Below are 20,481 nucleotides of genomic sequence, written 5' to 3'. Positions count from 1 at the left end.
AAGTGGTGAGGGTTTCAACAAGAAAAAAAAAATGGTAAGGGTGATGGTGAAAGGTCAATGCATTGAAGAAAGGAGAAAGTGATCCTTGAGCTGGTTGTGGAGTGCTATTTGAGAACATCTTTTAGGGTTGAGAGTTTGAGTTGAGAGAGGGTGTAAAAGGGATATCTGATTTTGGATATAGGGTTGGGTATGGGTTTAGTTAAGTCCCATGTGTTACATATATAAATTTTTTTTTTTCGTCCAACCTAATAATTCTTTTCATTCGATGTGAGGACATTATTCTTTTCGTTCGATGTGAAGAAATCTTGATTATGCCCGTAAAAGTCGGCATACCCGAACACCATAAATACTTAATGTTCATGGATTTGCTTTGATCACTTTCATTTTTGTGTTGGACAAATTTCCATCAAGTAAACCAGCTTGGTCCTGAACTGATGGCCCAACTGGGTCCATGACCTTTGATTGAAATTATCCAAGTTGACTGAGGGGCTCAACCCTACGTCCTCAAGATGATGCAAAGATAGGTTGAGAATGAAGCTCAGGGATGCCAAGAACCATAATGGAGCGGGCTAAAGATCTAGCACCATATCCACCTCAAGCGAGATAGTCGTTGCCATATCCTCTACGAAAAGCATGTCACCTGAGGTCCTTGTTGCAACAGTTATAGTAGTCATATTAAGCTATAACCAACGCCTATTTACATTTCACATGTTAGACAGAGTGGACATCAAGGCCAACATGGAAGATCCAATGATCATCCTACCACATGTTATGGTTTATAAACCCTCAAACCACCTCAGTCAATGGTTCAAACAAATGCTCATTTATTATCCTTAGGTTCTATAAGGACTTAGTTCTGAGCCCTTTACACCCCTAGCCATAGAGGCAGTCTTGCTTTCGTAGTTTGACTTGATCATTGAAAGCGGTTATCCGATCACTTTGGTCTTCCCACACTTGTCATTTTCTATTTCCAATACTCACATTTGATGCCATCCTTTCTCTTCATATTTTCTAGAGCATCTTTATGGCCATGTAAAGTACGCCACAAGGATGAACCAACGCAACCGCTCGCCTTTTCTTTGCTTCAGCTCTTCAAAAGATTGATGATTCCACCCTAATGACACCAAAAGGTTCGTCATTCCTTTTCAAATGTCCATACGATCACCTCACAAGGACATGTTCAAGCTCATCCACATCAACATAGCATGGCTCACATTTTGATGCCAAGGGCATTCCCTTTCATTGAATTTGTTCATCAAAAAGTTTACACTAACTAGGCCTAATGGCAAACAGCTGGCTTCAAGCTCAAATTTCAAGGTCAATTGATGATCATAGTATTGATATATTTACTGAGGCAATGCAAATATAGAAAATACATACGACATTCAACATTAGGAAGTAAAAGATGTGAATCCAATTGGGATGAACTTAGAATTTAGAAAGATGAACGAATTTCTTCACGATTCCACACACATCATCATGTCATCAAGTGGAAGGTATAAAGTTGCCTCTCTATTTTTTTTTTTTAAATTTAATACTGCTTCTATTTTAAAAGCTATGAGTATACCTAACGAAATATGTTTATGCTTTTAGACTTTTCTTGTCTTTATGATTGCATCTTATGATTTGAGTCCTTCAATATTGTTGCTTTGGTCTTATTATGTTGATGTATGTCAATTTTTAAATAATTTATGGATAATCACTATTGCCTCATATACTTTGATTTTATTACTATTGTATTGCCTGTACTTTTCAAAATTCTAATCCAATCTTTAACTTTGTCTATAATTACTATTGCCCCCTATCGTTAAGTTTTGTTAGTTTACTGATGATGTTGCATCTTTATATTTTTTTCAAAAACCCAAAAATACCCTTATACTTATCTCTTTACTTAATTACCCTTTTGTCGAGTTACAGTAGTACCCTTAATTAACTGTGGAGGAAGAAAATAACTATAATCCGTTTTATTCTAAAAAAAAAAAAACCACAAAATAAAGAAAAAATGATTGAATAAAACTCAAATAGAAACCGAAGAGGAAGAAAAATCCAATTCAACTCAAATTGAAAACTGAATATCACATAAAATGTTTTCTCAATAAATGAGGTTTAGTGAAGATGGGAAACCAAATTGGATTTGAATTTTGTTCATTACTTTAATTCAAAATAAATGAAGTTTAGTAAAGGTGGAAATCAAATCGGATTTGGATTTTGTCCATTTCTTTAATTTAAAATAAATGAAGCTTAGTGAAGGCGGGAAACCAAATCGGATTTGGATTTTGCCCATTTCTTTTAATTCAAAATAAATAAAGTATAGTGAAGATGGGAAATCAAATCGGATTTGGATTTTGCCAATTTCATTAGTTCAAAATAAATGAAGTTTTGAGTAAAATTGACATTTAATATGGTTTTATAAATGATGTAGCATCGTCTTTTGATTTCTTAATTTAATAAAGGGCAAATTAGACATTACATATTCAAACTTAACGGCTACTTAATGCCGTTTTTTAATTTATTTTTTATTTTTTCTCTTCAGATTTTGGTAATGATATTTTTTAAATTAAAAAAACTAAATAGTAAGTAAACTGTTTCACTAAGAATGGACTAATGTGTTTAATGAATTCGGATGTCTGTGTTTTTTAAACATACAGTACGGTGTCAATGCTTTAAAACCTCCATTTTGGGATGTTAATGTAATTTGCCTTTATTATTATTGTTATTTTTAGATATGAGGTTCATTTAGGCCAACTAATGCGAATCTTGACTATATTTTCGAAGAGTTTTTTTATATAACAGACGAAGACATTACATATGCCGTTGTTAAGGTTCAAAACCCACAACCTTTCACCAAGAGGTATGGGTTTTACTAATTGACTAACCCTTCATTGCCGGATAAACTTTATTCGAGTATTGTCACATTCAAATAACCTTATCCATCATACCCTAAACTATTAATAAAAAAGGGTGGAAAATCCTATGTTGTACACAGCAATACACGGCCATAAGGTGACATGTAAATTATACCACCAAGGAGACTAAAAGAATAATTTTTAAGCAATTTAATTTATTTATATTTAATATAATGTACATTTTAAAGTGCTTAATTAGAATGCAAATTTACAAAAAAATGGCCCACTTCAATTGAAAAAAAAAAACGAGAGAAATTTTCCAAATCGCAAACTCTTCTTCCCCAAACTTCTTTTTGATTTTGCGGAATCGAATATCCATGCGATTTTTCTAAATTTCCAGCTGTTTGCAATTTTCGAAAAAACCAGATAAGAATTGCAGATGATCAAGACAATTGATAATCATCGAATTCGGATCTTCTCCCCGTCAGGGAGCACAGACCCCCATGGCTTTCTGACCACAAACATCAGTGGATCCCACTGGTTAAAAAAATTTAATTTTTTTCAAAAAATATTTTTTACAATGGGCCCCATTAATATTTGTGGTCAGAAAGCGCGGATCCGGACTCGATAATCATCTACCACCTACAATTGGTTATGAAAAGAAAAAAAAAAAAACTACAATTGATTGGACCAAGGGAGTTCAGAGTCAAGATTCCACCAACACATGCTCCATACCTTCCTCGAAAGCCTCCAGAAGACCAGCGCGAGTTGCCAAGCATTCTTCCAGTATGGCCGACCTCAAGTTTATCGGATCTGACAGTGTTTTTTTATTTTTAAAATCTGAGGTTTATTGGCACTAGTTTGTACACGTCACGATTGCATCGCTCAGATAACCAACAACCCTTTTTTTGCGATTTTTTTTTTTTTTACGATGGCACTTTTTATATATGGGATAGGGATATTACATATGCTGCCGCAGCAGGAGTTGAACCAATGACCTCTCCACTGAGAAGCGGGTTCCTAACCATCCTACTACTCCTCCACTGGCTTTTTTTTGCGAATTTCATATTATGCTATCAAGAAATCCGGATCATCACCCTTGACAACGGAAAGCACTCTGTACTCCTCGACGGGTTTATCACCACAAATTTGGTGGGTCCTCCTGTATTTATAGTGATAAAGCAGTTAAGAAGCACAAAGCACAAAATGCTACGACGGATAGCCGATCCGGACTCGCTACCAAGATCTAAAGAGTATTGATTTCTTCCTCCTTGCGTCAAATCAGACGTCGCAATTGAGCTTGACCCGTGGACAAAATTTGTACCGCAGCACAGGAGTGGTTGATGAGAGGAGAAGACTACAAGTCTACAACCCATGGTAAGGGATTTATCATTTATATTGGCGTTTTGAATTCCATGTGTGAACTGTGAACATGCTTACACGGTAATCAACGTTGCCACTTGCCAGGGTTTTCTTGGTGTTTTCAATTCCATGTGAGATGATCAATGATTACACGGTTCTCAATGTTGAAAGGAAGAAGAAGAAATACATCTTTTGTATTGTTTTTTCTTTTATAATTTTGATAAAAGAGAACACAATTTGGCGCTTTAGGTTTTAGGGTAATAATTTTCTTAATTGTCAAGGGTAGTAATGTAATTTAATATAAAGTGTCAATTAAGGAATACAAAACCTCAGAGCTTATTTTCATACTTTTGAATAAATTAAAAATGCTACATCATTACTTAACTAATAGAATTTGAGGGGGAATATTAATAGTTATAGGTGAAGTCTAGGTTAGATCAATAATTTCAAAAAATATAGGTAATAAGATAGTAATTATGTTATAATACAAAGAGCAACAATAATTGTCTCTTTCTTGTTTATTACATTTTTTTGGAGTCTACTTGAAAATATTTAGAAATCAAAGCCAATCATCCCACTAGTTGAAGCTGATCTAAAGTTTTGAATCAATTAGTTCATTGGTCTCTTAACCCCCCACCCAAAAAAAAAAAAAGAGAGCAGTTCATTAGTCCGCTTCTAATTTTGACATTCTTCAAGTAGGTTAATACCTTTGTTATTATTGTTATTTTTTGGGTGAAAGAGCTTGTGAGGACTAATTTGTAAATTCACATTGGAGACCTGTGGTTCTAGTGAGGCCTTGGTTCACTTGGTTCGTAATGATTATAAGCCGACGTTTCTCTTTATCCTAAACCGGTGTATATAGGCTTTTTTTAGTTCATTCTTGTGATGGAAGTTAGGGAGTCAGGTCTCTTTGTGTTTCAGTGTTTCTTTTCGTCTTCCTCCTTTCTTCTCTGTTATGTAATTTTTACCATGGATTCGGTGCTATAGTCTTGTAGTTGAGTGTGGTTTTAGGTGCTCTGAATCTAAGGTTAAACTAGATTGGGCTTCAATTATGCGGTTTTTTTGTTACATTCATCAATTGGAAAATTGTATCCGTCTAGTCTTTTGGGAATGAACTTTAATGTTCAACACTTGTTGCCAACAGTTGACGATCGAAATTTTGATTTCGATTATCTATTTCACAGGTGGTGATAATCAAAATGGACGGAATCTCAGCCGTAGACAGCATGATGTTGCACATTAAATTCACAACACTGAAGTTGAACTCAGTCTTTTGACCTTTTGGTCTAATTAAGTTGTATCTTCTTAGTTTGATTGTATTTTTATATCTCACTTGTGCTGGTTTGATGTAATTGTTGTTTTTATCTTTTTCTTTTCATGATTTTAAGAGTTTTCGCATACAGACTTAAAAGACAAGTTTACCATTAATCAATGGTATTTTAGGTATCAAGAAAGACAACCTGATGAATCTTCAGTTAAATCCCAACGCTTCCATATAGGAGGTCAGAGTTCGAATCCCCTCGGGACCAAGGGCGAAGACCCGCCTATATTAATTATATAAAAAGCGCCCTGATAATGTAGTCGTGGTTCGCGCAAGATGACCCGGATGAACCTCATTTAAAAAAATAAAATTATCCATCCGCAAATGAGATTAATGGATGATATTTTTCTCAAAATGCATGGGAGAATGATATAGACTGGCACTGTGAGATAACCACACACTGCATGCGTACTCTTTGGAGAAGAAGCCAAAAAAAACGTTGTAATTCTTCTGTTTAGTTTTCGCAAGTGCTGTTAGGGGCAATTTGGCATTGTTATTTGTTAATGTGCTGCCGTGACTCAAACGCACGATTCCCAAAAATAAAAGATTCAAACGCACCTAATTTGAATTTGCAAATGAAACCACTGCAATTAATCTGCAATGCAAATGCAAAGCATAAAAATATTAAAATGAGACTTTTAATGATTCCATGTCAGAACCATATCCGATGACGCGGTCTTTATATAAAATAATATAATTACGCGGTGAAGAATACTTTTAAAATTCAAGTAAATTTATTTTAAATATGTCGTAAAGAAATTACTCGGTCGGTCTTTGAAGACTTACCGCGGCATATTGAGCGCCGAAGGATGGGTGGATTCCATGGAAACTCTGGATTTGGTATTGTAAAAAAAGGCGTATGATTTCTCCCCAAGCAAACAAACAAAATTTGGTGACCAAATATTCCAATCGCTGTGTATTATTAAAGGGGAGATTGAGCACACTATTGCAACTGTTGGAAGTTTTAGCGGATGGCCTGGTTTAAAAATTTAGATTTTTCAAAATTGACGTCGCAATACGGTGAAACTGCGTGGTGGTGGAGCATTAAATATACTTGTATGTTTGTTACCATTACACGGTTCTCAATGTTGTCAGAGGGTTTTGTTGGCGTTTTCAATTCCATGTGAGAGAATGATTACACGGTTTTCAATGTCGTCAGGAACCCAAAAAAATTAAAAAAAAAAAAAAAAGACCAAAATTGATGATTAGATATTCTAATCCCTGTTTATTAATTAATCCCGTAGTTAAGGTTAAGCTGAGTGGAAAGGTTGGGGATATTGGAATTAAAAAACATTAGTGTATGCAATTTTCTGAGTACTTTCCGAGGGAAACAGATCTATAAACCGAGGGAGAGAGTTGGGTTCTTGAGAGGATACAGATCTATTTGAACATCTCTCTGTCTTCTCTGCCATTCTGCAATTACAACTCTTGTTAAACTTCCAACTTCATGGCGGCACAAGATTTTCCTTCTTCCTCTCTTCTTCTTCTTCTGCTAGCTCCAAAACTGAACCTTCTTCTAGTTACGCTTACGACGTGTTTCTCAGCTTTAGAGGTGAGGATACTCGCAAAAGTTTCACTGGCTTTCTCTACAGAATGTTGAAGAACAAAGGAATCAATGCCTTCATTGATAGTGAAAAACTGTGGACTGGAGAAGCGATCAGTCCAGCCCTCCAGAAAGCCATCGAGGGTTCCAAGATCTCGATCCCTGTCATCTCTCAACGTTACGCGGATAGCAAATGGTGCCTTCGGGAACTTGCTCAGATAGTTCAGCGCCACAGATCAAATAATCAAATAATCCTACCCATATTCTTCTATGTTGACCCATCGGACGTTCGGAAACAGACTGGATGTTTTGGGGATGCGTTCCAGAAATACCAAGAGGAGATGTTTGAGCCCAAGGAAGTAGAGAGTTGGAGGGAAGCTTTGAGAGTGGTAGGAAATTTGAAAGGAGAAGTTGTCGACGACACCAAGTAAATCTCCATCCCACAAATTCTTTCTTAATTAAGTTCTAGTCTCATTATCATATCTTATACTTAAATTACCCACTTAATTATAATTTCTTTAGACCGTTTCATTTTCATTCTCATTCTCATTCATCCGTTAGAGTTATAATTAATTTTACTTATTGCATTTCAAAAAATTCTTTCAATTTTACAGGGATCAAGCAGAGTTGGTTGAATTTGTTGCCAAAAGGGTTCTAAGTGAATCAGTCAGAAGCACGCGCTTGGCTGAGTGTGAGTACCGTATTGACATGGACTCCAGAGTCGACGATCTACTATCCTTATTAGATATTGGCTCTAATAATGATGTCAAATTCGTGGGGATTTGTGGTTCCGGTGGTCTCGGGAAGACGACTCTAGCCAAGGCGGTTTATAATGGCATCCTTTCAACCTTTGATAAACATTGTTTTCTTTCAGATGTTAGAGAACGAGCAGCACAATTCAATGGTCTAGTGTCCTTGCAGAAGCGGTTCTTAAAGGATATTTTCAAAGAAGACTTTGACATAGAAGACTCTGGCAAAGGAAAAACATTGATACAAGAAAAAGTTAGCAAAGAAACAGTTTTTGTTGTTCTTGATGATGCAGATGACAAAGAACAGATAGACGCTTTGGCTGGTCAACTCAATTGGTTTGATAAAGGAAGTAGAGTTGTAATTACAACAAGAGACGAGCAAATTTTGAACTCGGCTATGGTTAATGGAGATAATATATACAGGCCTCAATTGCTAGATCATGCGTGTTCTCTTCAACTATTTAGTTGGCATGCCTTTCAAAATAGCCAACCTCCAGAAGATTATATGCAACTCTCATGTGATGTGGTACGCCATTCTGAAGGGTTACCTCTAATTCTAAAGGTATTTGGGTCTTATCTATTTGATGTAGGAGACAATGGTGAGTGGGTAAGTACACTAGAAGAGTTGAAAAAAATTCCTCCTAAAGAAGTCCAAAGAAAGCTGAGGATAAGCTATGACAAGTTGAATGACCGTTATGAAAAAGACATATTTCTTGATGCTGCTTGCTTTTTCATTGGATGGTATAAAAAAGATGTAATTCCCATATGGGAAGCCTGTGGTTATCATCCAAAATCAGCAGTATCCAGATTAATAAAAAGATCCCTTCTAAAGTTTGAATACGAACGCCTGGTGATGCATGATCACATTCGTGACATGGGAAGAGAAATTGTCTTAGAAGAAAGCCGCTCAGATCCAAGTAAGCGTAGTAGGCTATGGTCTTATGACGACATTGTGGAAGTATTGGAAGGACATAAGGTAACACCAAAACTCATTTCTCTCTCTTGCATGTGTGTGTGCACAAAGTATGCATACTCTTTTTCTAGTTTGGTAGATGCAAAGTATGCATACGTGTGTAGAGACACTATACCAAAATACATGGTAACTGAGGACAATAAAAGCATGACAAATTGAATAACACTTCCAAGTTTGGAAAATAATGCTATCTTTGGATAATGATTTGCATGCACTCCGTTGGTTATATATGATGCTCTAAGTTGAATATAAATCATATATTTGTACAATTAGATGCATGACTTCATAAGAACCAATCACATGGAATCAATCATGAAATCATTCATGGCATGTACCTTGTTGTATAAGTACAGATTCTAAACTTCTCTAAGTTATATTATTTTGCACCATTATTACTACTCTCTTTTCTTTATATGCTCATATATAGTACTGTTATCCAATAACTTCCATTTAATTGAGTTATTTTTTATTATAGGGTATTCAAACAACACAAGGGATCAGCCTCCCCTCTGATTCTTCTAGGCCGCGTATTAATTTAACTGTGGAATCCTTGGAGATGATGCCCAATTTAAGGTTTATTGATGGTGAGAATTTTAAGATTTTAAGTCCCAATTTATATCATAAGAGATTAGCGTCTCTCACGCTATCACACATGGACTGTGATCAACTTTGGAATGTTAGGCCTCCAGATGAACATAAGGTATATTATTCGACTTTTTCTTTCTCTCTTTAATAATATTGAGTTTCATGGATCGTAATATATGTATGTTTTCTCTTTGTTTGACAGCAATTTCAAAATTTGAAAATTCTCAAGCTTTCATCTTTTAACATTGTTTCACTTCGTTGGAACAATTACACTTTACTTACTTCCCTATTGGTGGTTGGTCCTTGCTAGTCAACTCAAAAGTCTTATTTTCATGGTTTCCTTCCTCCTGGGAACAATTGTACTTTTTTCGATGAGTGAGAAGAATTCCCAAAAAGCATTTATGGGATGAGTTCTCTAAAAGAGCTTATTCTTTACAAGTGCGAGTCACTCAAGAAATTGCCTCAGTCAATTGGAGATTTAACATCCTTAGTAAACCTTGACTTGGAATGCTCAGGAATAAAAGAACTTCCAGACAACTTTTGTGTTCAAAATGTAGATTAGTCCTCTCAAAGAGCTTAATCTTGAGAAATGCATATCACTTCGGAAGTTCCCTGATTCAATTGGACATCTAAAATCTCTAGTCAAGCTTGACTTGTCAAGCACGAGGGAATAGAAGAACTCCCGGATAGTATTTCCAGGATTAGTTCTCTCAAAGAGGTTAGCTTAGGTTCCTTCAAGAATTTTGAGTCAATTGGAGATCTAAAATCTTAGTTGCTTGACTTCGGGGCGGGCTCATTGGTGATTTAATTTGACTTGGGTATCCCATCCTTACTGCAGCTTGGCTTGTCGTCGACAAGAATAGAAAAACTCCCAGAAAGCATTTCTAGGATGAGTTCTCTAAAAGAGCTTATTCTTTGCAAGTGCGAGTCACTCAAGAAATTGCCTCAGTCAATTGGAGATCTAAAATCTTTAGTAAAGCTTGACTTGACACGCTCAAGAATAGAAGAACTTCCAGACAACATTTGCAAGATGAGTCATCTCAAAGAGCTTTTTCTTCAGGGATGCGAATCACTTAAGAAGTTGCCTGAATCAATTGATAATATTCTAAAATATCAACTCACCCTTAACTTGTACATGAGTGGAATAGAAGAGGTGCCAGATAGCATTTGCAAGATGAGTTCTCTCAAAGAGATTAGTTTCTCGTATTGCAATTCACTCAAGAAGTTGCCTGAGTCAATTGGAGATCTAAAATCTCTAGTCAAGCTTGACTTGTCAAACTCAGGAATTGAAGAACTCCCGAACAGTATTTCCAGGTTGAATTCTCTCAGAATACTTATTCTCTGTGGGTGTGTGTCATTAATGAAGTTTCCTAATTTTCTTGGACGACTAGACGGGCTTGAGGTATTAGATTTTGGAGGTTGCAATTACGTAAGTCAGGTCAATATAACCAAATTTCCTGATGATTTTTCAGTGCCCCAGAATTTAGTGGAACTGAAAATCAGTTGTCTTGAGCTTCAATCCTTTCCGCTGGATATCGCACCCTTGAAAACCTTGAAGCAATTGAAGATCAGTGGATGGGGAAAGTTGGAAAACCTCCCAGAGCTTCCCTCAAATTTAGTTGAACTCTGTTGTAGAGATTGTGATTCGTTAGGAAGACTTCCAGATCTGTCAAAACTGAAGAGCCTGACAACATTAGAGCTAAGCTATTGCAGAAAGCTGGAGGAAATACCGGGCCTTGAGGGAACAGAATCGTTAGAAGAATTGAACGTGAAAGGATGCTTAAACTTGAGACATGCTCCGAGGATGACACAGGTCAATGTCCTTGCCCTGTTTACACCTAAAACTAATTGGAAATAGTTATTAGAAGCTGTAGATTAATTCATTATTCTGATTGTCGGCTTCTTTCCTTTTCTTTCTTTTTATTTATTTATTTATTTGCAGGCAACCCTTTTACCAAGCAATAGGGCGCTAGCTGTTGGTTCGGCTCACACTTTGACTGCAAATGATGAGATCTGTAAAAATGGTTTTATGCTTTCTTTTGGTTTGGTTTGGTTTTTTCCCGTGATTATATGATACCTCATCGGTTAGCCATCCACGTTTTTTGCTTGTCTGGAGAAAGGTCCATCAGAATTGAGGACGTTAGAACTATTAACCAAGAGACGATATACAGTTACCATTTCAAAGGCTTGACTTTTTTGGTCTTTGGAACTATTCAGATTTTAGAACGTGGTCGATTCGAATTATGGCACCTTGTTACTGAGTTATAAGATACCCTTCTGCTCAGGTGTCGATCACATCCGCGGTCCCCCAGAGAAAAACAGAAGAACCCTCCCATCCCACCCCTGTTTCCCCCGTTTTTGTGTGCCCCTTTTTGCTCCCCGACGGGGTTGCAGAGGAAGACGCATTGAACTTAACAAGTGGTCCACGAGCAGAGGTTGAAAGATCAAGTACTGTTCCTGACAAACAAAAAGACCTTTGCTGTATGGTCTTGAAGACCAAGGGAACCATTTTAAACTCAGCCAAACTACCATGTAAAGGCTTGAACTGGTTTGGTATTCCAAAACCCCCCCCTCTTTGCTTCTTCTGAATGTTAGGAACAAGATTCTATTCAGATTTTAAAAAATCAAATCGATGATGGTGCAGAAGCGTGGTTGAATTATGGGCCTAGAGCACCCAGTCAGTGTACTACGAAATACCTTTTGTTCATTGAATACTTGTTGAAGGTCACCCCATGGCTTTGCCATGATCCAAGTTTTTTTTTTTGGGAAAAAGGGGGTGGGGGTGGGGGAGGGGGGTTGGTTTAGCCGTGATTATGATATCTTTTGTCTCATTTAGTACGGTTTGAGTTCTTTTGCAGGGTATATGTTCAGGGAGCATTAGACCCTGTTCGTGGGGCATCACTAAATCAAGAAAAATTTGTCTCACTGAACGGAGTTAAATGACCACAGAGCTATTGAGAAACAGCTGAGGTCTTCTCATTCACTCTGTGATTCTCAAAATTTTTTTGTTCTATTCTTTCGAAGGTTTGTCATCTTATCCATAGTTATATCTTCCTTTAGAACCAGGCAGGGCTTGGTAGATGCGATCAATTGTATTTTTTTTCAATTCTTCTTGTTTTCAGCTTTGCTGTTATGCCACACGATTTATGAACTGGCTAATCCAAACATATAGTTTTATGAAATCATTTAACCCTTTTATGTTTTCATGTAATCTGAAAGAAGTTTCATTGATACACAGATCTTTCTAAAGACAGTAAATGAGTTCTGTTCTAAAGCATGTGTTGTTTACATGATGCCTATCATGACCAAGATGATGGGACAGTTTCGTGAATACACATAGGACAACTGGAGATGGATAGGTGGAAATGTGGAATGCTGTAGCTAGTAGCCCATTTCAATATATCAAGGTAAACAGTGTTCTTCAAAGATTGTGCTAACTTTTTTATTACTAGTAGAGTTTGAAGTCAATGTTAGTTTGTGTGCGTTTGTGGTTAATAATTCAAATATAACCTTCTGTCACAGGGACTTTGCTATTGTTAGCATGGTTGTAGCCAAAATCAAGACTTGACTCAGATATGCTACCACTGAGGTAGCTGAGTGGCCCAGGTTATAACTACTTTCATTTGCGAGCATTCTTCCATCTCTTTTACTTCCAAAAAAAATATAGTTTCTTGTTCTTGTAGTTACCTCTAAACACTCCACAGCAGTTGTTTTTGAAATCTATCCAATTTTAAGGGTTCACCGCACCCAGTGTCTGAGGCTTTGGCCACTGAACAATTTGGGGCAGCTCATAATTTACGTTGCTTTACTTTGCAAAGAGTTTATTTCTAGATTTACCATATAGACAGACACTTGATCATAATGACAATCTATCCAACAGAAATGATAACGGACGTGTCTCATAAATTTTTATAGAATTTTTTTTTTTTTTTTTTCTGTTGAGTCTGATGAACCCTGTTTCCTGCAAACAATTTACAAATAGCATACTTGCCATCAAATTAAATAGGAGCAACCGTGTTTAACATATTCTTGCCTCTGAAAAAACTTGCTTAATGTTCAGATTTTGCTTGAAATGTTTTGTATATGCTGTTTCAAGGGAGATACCTTAATGAAACAGAAGCTAAATTCAACTTTTTGGATATTTATTTTTATGGTCACATAGACTCTATCCAATTTCTGTCGAGATTAGCAAAGAACATGTACGTACATGTGATTGTAATGACTTAATTCATGACGACCTTCCAATTTATGATGTGGAGTTCAAATTTCCTTGGAGAGGTGACTATTTTTTTGTGAGAACTATTTGTATTGCAAAATCTAGCTCCTGTCATCTAAAAGTTCTGGGGTGACCCAATGCAAATCGAAATGAACACGTACAATCTCATCACAAACCTTGTAAGAAGGTGGTACATACCCAATAAGCAAAGCTCTTGAGTTTAATTAGAATCTAAGGAGGGTCAAATGTATGAAGCCCTAACCCTATTTTTCAGGGATGACGACTACTTGAGTTCATGATCAAGCATCCAGCAAGCAAACACTTAACCAACATGACAAGCACATTCTTTGTAGGGGTATGCCTTCTTCTTTTCTTTTAATTCATTAATATGATATTATGAAAAATAAATTCTTTTGATGAGGATAATCATTTCCAAAAGGAATTGATAGAAAATTCACAATAGAATAATTGGTTGTTGTAATTTCAGTTTTCTTATCTCTACTGCAAAATTTCAAATCGGCAAAGGTGGATCAACCCATGTTAGATACAGTTCTTTTAGTTCCGACTAGGTGCCTGTTGAATTGCACAGCTTGGTTTGTTTAAGCTTTTGGCTAAGACCTTGAGCAGATCTTGTAGAAGGATTTTTTGGGAAGTAGGCAAAAGCCTCCTATTTGCCTCCTAAAATGGTGAGGGTGATGGTGAAAGGTCGATGCATTGAAGAAATGAGAAAGTGATCTTTGAGCTGGTTGTGGAGTGCTATTTGAGAACTTTTAAGGGGTTGAGAGTTTGAGTTGAGAAAGGGTGTAAGAGGGATATCTGGTTTTGGATATAGGGCTGGGTATGGGTTTAATTAAGTCTTAGACTCTCAAGTGTTGCATATATAATTTTTTTTGTCCGACCTTTATATAATTATTATTTCCATTCAATGTGAAGAAATCTCGATTATGCCCGTAAAAGTCCGCATACCCGAACACCATAAATACTTTTTAAGTTCATGGATTTGCGTTGATCATTTATTATTATTATGGTGTTGGACAAATTTCTATCAAGTAAACTTGCTTGGTCCCGAACTGATGGCCCAATTAGGTCCATAACCTTCGATCGAACTTATCCAAGTTGACTAAGGGGCTCAACCCTATGTCCTCAGAATGATGCAAATATAGGTTGAGAATGAAGCTCATGAATGCCTAGAACCATAATGGAGCAGGCTGAAGATCTAGCACGATATCTGCCTCAAGCGAGATAGTTGGTGCCATATCCTCTACGAATAGCATGTCACCCAAGGTCCTTGTTGCAACAGTTAGTGGCCATATTAGGTTGTAACCAATGCCTATTTGCATTTCACATGTTAGATAGAGTGGAGATCAAGGCCAACATGGAAGATCCAATGATCATCCTACCATAGGTTGTGGTTTATAAACCCTCAAACCACCTCTGTCAAAGGTTTAGCAAATGCTCATTTACTATCCTCAGATTCTGCAAGGACTTAGTTCAGAGCCCTTTACACGCCTAGCAATAGAGGCAATGTTGCTTTCATTTTCTAACTTAATCATTGAAAGCGGCTACCCGATCACCTTGGTCTGCCCACATTCGTCGTTTTCTATTTCCAATACCTACATTTGATGCCATCCTTTTCTCTTCATATTTTCTAGAGCATCTTTGTAGCCATGTAAAGTACGTCACAAGGATAAACCCACGCAACCATACTGTCTTCAATGATATGCATGAATACCCTTCTCGATTCTATTTCATTGGTTGTTGGTACATAGGTAGTTTCTATTTTCCCGCTATCCTCCTAATATCCATTGAAATAGAATCTAGATAGAGATATTCGAAAATGTAAAATTTTAAAAAGGTATTTATGAAAAAGAAAAGAGTTTTTTTTTTTTCATGGCACCCTCTAAAGTTGGGCTGAACTTCTTGACTACTCACTTAAATGAAAAATTTTTCAATCTCTTTACACTTTGCTTTTTAAAAAATTACAAGTTATCCACATTTAAAATGTGACCATTTGACTCTTAAGATGGATGACAATATCTCTTCATTCTCACACACACTATCCAACTCTCACCCATCTTCTTCTTACACTTTGTCGTAAACCCTATCACCCTCTCCTACCGCCACCACTGATTCATTCTCTCTCCTAAATCAGAAATCATTATGTGTGGTCTCCTTCTATATACTGTGTATTACGTGCATAAGTGGGGCCCACATCGTTAATTTTTAACATGGTACTAGTACTAGTTAACATTTATGATATTTCATTTCATTGTATTTTCACCCGTGATTGACATGCGAGGCAGTGATGAATGGCCGATATCACTATGTGGAAAGAAAAAGAAAAAAAAAAAAAAGAAGAAGAAGAAAAGGGAAGAAAAGAAAAGAAAGAGAGAAGGAATTTAAGAAGCAGAAAAAGAAGAACTTAAACTTAAGATTGTGCTAACAAAACAATTGCCTCTTAAGTAAACTAGACTGACAGCACGAACATGTAGAAGTTAGTTTTTTTATTTTTAAGTACTTGTCCCATTCAGTACAATAAAGACCAGAATTCTGGAAAAAAAATTCTCAGGGAGAATTGGCTACTTTGGGGTTGGAGAAGACACAGATTTAGCTATAGGAGGTGAACTTCTGGCAATGAACGCAACATATTGTAGCAATATAGTTTTACGAGGACAAACTTTGCCCATGAAAACAAGGGATACAAGAGATTGTTATTATATGATTGTTGAAAACATGGAAAATAGTCTTATCACCTCTCGCTATTCTGCTTTTTACTTAAAAGTATACATCTATGGTGAGTCATGCATATGTGTTCCCAAACTTGTCACGAGAAAAATATGCCAGAGGATTCATTGATGCTAATAGCAGAGAAGAATTTGGAAAGATAAATGAATTTCTTCACATCTTCATGCTTTTAGTATTTTCTTGTCTTTATGATGGCATCTTATGATTTTAGTCCTTCATTTGAGTTACATTGTTGCTTTGGTCTTAGTGATGCATGTCAATTTTATAATTAATGCATTGATAGAATATTTTTTGTGACTTTAGCTGTTAGTTGAGAATGGAAACCATGTTGTTTCCTGGAAGGATGCAACCCACCCCCATACATGAACTTGTTTTAATTATTGTCTTTTGAAATAAATCCTTGGAAGCAAAGCGTGGGAACTGATTCCATCATCGACTTGGAAGCATATTTGGAAGAGCACTACTTTTCCAAGATCAGAAATTTTTTATGGAGGACGTGTGCAGAAGGAATTGCTACAGGGGAGAAGCTGAAGAAAAGATGGGTGCCAGTGGTTGGGGCCTGCAAAAGATGTGGCTGCTTGGTTGAAGATACATCTCACCTTCTCTTTGGTTGCAGCTATGCTCGTGCAATATGGTTCGGATTTGGATTGAATTCCGTTATCCCCCATCAAAGTTCTGCTTCATTGGGAGAAGTCATTAACAAAAGGGACAGCACCGAGTTTGGAGACCAAAAAACAAAAAACCAGGGAAAGTGTTGTGTAGGGTGTCATTTGTGGTGTGACATTTATGGGGAGCAAGAAACAACCTTCTTTTCAACAACGTCGAGACCCAACTGGAAGTGGTTGTTAATGAAGCTTGGAGGGTTCTACAAGGGGAGAGTCAGGATATGCTAGTGTGCGGAGAAGAGCTCAGCCTGGGGGAAGATGAAGTGGTTATTTGTTGTGATGCAGTGATGCAGCGCTGGAGCCCGATAACAATCTGGGTGGTGTGGGCTTTGTGGCTAGAAAATGTGATCAGGTGATTTTGGTGGCTCAAGATGTTGGGCTCTTTCTCAAAGTCATGGACAACCTCACTGACTGACCCTTTGGTTGTTATTTTGAAATTTTCACATTGGATTCTTGGATCAATGGTATCTTTGGAATATCAGTGAACTTATTTGAAGGGTTTGATTTTGTAGTCACAACTGACGTGTTCTGTGACCTCTTGATGATTGTTTTTCTTACACTCATGGGAGATCATGGGTGATGCCTGAGAATACGTTAAGATTTGGTCATGTGGAGCATCTCAAAGTTCATTTGGGGGTACAAAATTTGATATGTGGGGGTTAGTTTTCTGGCACTCCAATCCATATTGGGCAAATCTAGTGTCTTGAAGTAGGAATGATTTCAAGTAAACTTATGATGAATTGGAGCATTGCAAACATCTCTTGATTTACCTAGTCTATCAAATCTCTATCATAGTAAATTATGGTGAAAGCTTTTGTGTTTGGAAATCATGTGCAAATAGATGAACCAGTAGCTGCTGTTTTACCATGGGGGGAAGGGTTGATGTAGCAATTTTGATGGTGAATGTCTAAGAAATGGTTAAAATAAGCTGGTGTCTATATCAGCATCGAATTGAATCATTTGCCTCTGGTCAAGATTTTCATCAACTCGTTGAGTTTCCGTGTAACCTTGCAGTAATGCTGTAATTTTTCATGCTTTGTATTGCTTTGTGGCCAAGCTTTGTGGCCAATTTTGATTTATCTGAACTTATTACACTTGAGAAGGGGACCATCAGGGTTTGCTTGTCCTTAGAAATTTCATTTCCAAGCTATCACTCGACAGCAATTAGGCATCCAGCCACCATGTTTGCTATCAATTCTCTTTATATTGCTGGGTCGTGGATCCTTCTATATCTGTTAGCCACAGCTGCTGTTTACCATTTATTTTCTGTGGGATAAGTGACACCATCTGTTGTGCGGGTCTGCTGCCCCTGTGCCTAGATGCAGGAGCCTGCGAAATGATCAGTGCTCCTTCAGTCATTTCCATCTTTCGAGGGATGTGGTGCTCTTTTATCATGCCCATGTCTAAGTGCCGGGGCAATCTGTGCTGTGCAGTCAGGTGACATTCTTAAACCCATCTCATCTTGATCCAACTAATCTACTGGACAAAAGATCTTGTTAATGATTTATGTGGTTTAACCTTTGTCAAAGTCACTCTACATTTTGCAGGAAGAACTAAGGGGTAGAAATGGTGAATCTGATGATATAAAGCTAATTTTAAGAGGTATTAAAGAGTTCAAGAAATCTGAGGAATTAAAGGAATCTGATGCGTATGAACCATCTAAATGGCCTTGACGACACACTAGAATTAGAGAATTTGATCTTGCAGAGCTACAAATCTTGTTGGATGAAATTCTAAAGAGAAACTTTTTTGGGACTCTAATCTCTCTCATTGCTTGTCTCACATTTTGTATTAATTCAGCTGTAGTAGAGACTCAACGCGGATCAGGATCTGTTTAGATTGGTCATGTTTACCCCTGAGTCTGAAGATTTCAAAAATCTAGAGATTTCAAATATAGAGTCATGGTTCATAAAATTAACTGTTTGATTAGTTTGAATCTTTGGAATGAAATCTATAGATTCATCCTAAAAAATGCATTTTTGAAGTCATGGTTCAAATGTTTAACACTTTTATAGTAGGGATAAAGTCTTTGAATTTTACCTTATAACCATAAATCTATAGATTCACGTTTCTAATGTAAAAAGGTGAATCTCTAGATTTCATAAATTCAGAGATTGTCACAACCAAATAGGTATAAATCTCCCATTTTTGAATCCAGATATTTCATGTAACCAAACAGGTCCTTAGGAAATTTACTTATGCTTTTTACATTATTATCTCATTGTCCCTACCAATCCACCATTATGGTATTGGCAAAGAATTGATATCAGTCTCTAGCTCTCTACAATTGACATTTTAATTGGTTTTGGGCATGGACCCAAAAACTGAGCCGAACCAGTCTAATAAAACCTACGCACACGTGGCACACCCCCTATGACTAAAACAAAGTATTCTTGGTGACCGTCGTGAAATGTCTATAGTTGTACCCTCTGCAAATTATTTGTAACTCCTTGAGTATGCATTCAATTATATTTACTACTCCATGCAAAAATCAATTACAAATGTCCCTTTATTGTTAAGAATTGAGATTCAGCGATGATCCCATCACCAAATAAAATATTTAAAATACCAATTTTACCCTTGTTTGTTGAATTTTTATCCTCTTAGATGATGGACGCAGGGTCAATTTAAATCTAACGGTTACAGATTCCCAATATATAATTTAACTATTTCTCCCTCCTCTAACCCGACTTTCTATTCTTTCCCTTGCTGCCTTCCTCTCTACAGTTCCACCACACCATGTAAAAATGGATGGTGGGAATGAGTTTGACTTTATTCCTTCCAGCCTTCCTCTTTGGCTCACGGCACCACCACCATGTAAAAATGGATGGAGGGAATGAGTTTATTTTTCCAATAAGTGGTTTGCCCATCTTTAAGCGGCATTTGTTGTTTGGTTCTTTTCAATTTCTTAGCCACTATATTTGTTTTTGCAAGGAATATGTCCTTTTTTGGCTTGCTTAGAGAATTCGATTTACTTATTCTTACAGAAAATTTTCTTCCCTTTGGCCTATCGCCCAATGCTATGGATAGAAAGAGAAAAGCTTTTTTAGGTTTTTTATTTATTTCATATTATCCACTTAAGTTGGGCCCGAGCTCCAAGTTCCCACTTAAGTTACGTGTTGCCCAATTTGATAAACTTGGAATATTACATGTTACCAATTACTATATTTTTATTAATTTTGAGATTGAAATGACTATTTTGTCTATAAATTTTTTTTAAAAAAAATATAGAAATTTCTAAAGGAAATCAATGGGGGCTTGGCCCTTAGTAGCTCCGCCTCTGTGCCAGAGATTGGAAGAAGAATAGAGAGAGTAGAGAGAAAGAAGAATTAAGAGAAGACTGTAAAATTGGACTGTAAAAAATACTTGCCCTAACAAGGGGTAAAACCGCGGTTGGCTGCCGCTAACGGTTGAGATTTTACAAAAAAATCCAGCAGATGGGATTAAATATGTAAGGGTATGAAGGTAAATATAAT

At 36.7% G+C, this 20,481-nt stretch overlaps 1 pseudogene across 1 annotated transcript; it reads left to right on the top strand.

Annotated features, from left to right (window-relative positions):
• The first annotated feature begins 6,500 nt into the window (after nucleotides 1–6,500).
• Nucleotides 6,501–11,647, top strand: LOC149003050 (TMV resistance protein N-like; annotated as a pseudogene). The gene is made up of 7 exons (XR_016170424.1): nucleotides 6,501–6,585; nucleotides 6,908–7,499; nucleotides 7,687–8,797; nucleotides 9,270–9,494; nucleotides 9,582–9,714; nucleotides 9,760–11,192; nucleotides 11,322–11,647. The product of XR_016170424.1 is annotated as a TMV resistance protein N-like (transcript).
• Nucleotides 11,648–20,481: the final 8,834 nt, after the last annotated feature.

This window comes from Hakea prostrata, chromosome 10, assembly GCF_041222555.1.
Source record: "Hakea prostrata isolate BN-2017 chromosome 10, UWA_Hpros_2, whole genome shotgun sequence".
NCBI lineage: Eukaryota > Viridiplantae > Streptophyta > Magnoliopsida > Proteales > Proteaceae > Hakea > Hakea prostrata.
The sequence above is the reverse complement of the archived record's forward strand: the minus strand, read 5'-3'. Positions and strand labels throughout refer to the sequence as shown.